An 875-nucleotide genomic window follows, 5' to 3' on the forward strand; every position below is an offset into this window, starting at 1 on the left:
ATTCACTCAACGTTTAAGTGATTTCCGATCACGATCATTCAGGAGTTCTTTTCGACGACCACATTTCTGTATCTCTGGAAGATCATGGTGGTCCCTTTTCCTTCCAGGTTTTAATAATGCGTTGGACAGTTCTTAACCTGATTTTAGCAGTTGCAGCAATCTCCTTAGTTGTTTTCTTTGCTTGATGCAGGCCAATAATCTGACCCTTCTGAAAGCGATAAACATCCTTTCCACGACCGCAGGATGTTTCTACCGACATAGTTGTTTAAGAAATGAAAAGCTACCCACCACATCAGCTAGGGTTAAATAACTTACCAGCTGAAACATATTGATCGCTGCAGTAATTATCTAATGGAAGGCTCTTACTGATTTGTTTAGTTAAATCCAGGTGGTGACTTTTTTTTGGACGGGCAGTGTAATGCTAGAGCGGTGAAACCTGGTCCATGGTGAAACATGACTCATTTCCTTAAACAAGAGATAGATGATCATAATAGACAATGCTGAAGTGGACAAACAACCTTAGTTTCAGTTCCCGTACCTGAACGTCTTCCTCTGCATTGGAGTCGCTGCTGTTAGTGTGTGTCTGCTGTGTGTTGTGGTCACTGAAGGCGAGAGAAACAACCGGGGTGAGTATGCGACCGTAACAACAGCCTCAACCTGTAAGAGAACTACAAACAACCCCACAGTTCATCGATGCCTTCCAACAAACTTCCCCTTCACTTCACTGAGACCTCAACAGTGTGGATCAGTCACAAAAGATGAATGACAATGATTCAAGTCTATTTTGGATTAGAGCAGCAATGTGAGAGTAGATCTATCAACTATGTTATTATATTTTTGTATTTAAACCCTTTGTCAACACTTGAACAGAATGT

The 875-nt window shown here is 41.4% G+C and overlaps 1 long non-coding RNA gene across 1 annotated transcript in view; it reads right to left on the bottom strand.

The window, feature by feature from the left end:
- Positions 1 to 513: 513 nt before the first annotated feature.
- LOC118340442 overlaps positions 514 to 875 on the bottom strand; it is a 939-nt gene continuing 577 nt past the window's right edge. The window contains exon 3 of the long non-coding RNA XR_004797375.1: positions 514 to 602. This is a non-coding gene — a long non-coding RNA (uncharacterized LOC118340442). The remainder of the gene's footprint in view (positions 603 to 875) is intronic.

This window comes from Morone saxatilis, unplaced genomic scaffold (assembly GCF_004916995.1).
Source record: "Morone saxatilis isolate NCDOM2014 unplaced genomic scaffold, NCSU_SB_2.0 Contig10, whole genome shotgun sequence".
Classification (NCBI taxonomy): domain Eukaryota; kingdom Metazoa; phylum Chordata; class Actinopteri; family Moronidae; genus Morone; species Morone saxatilis.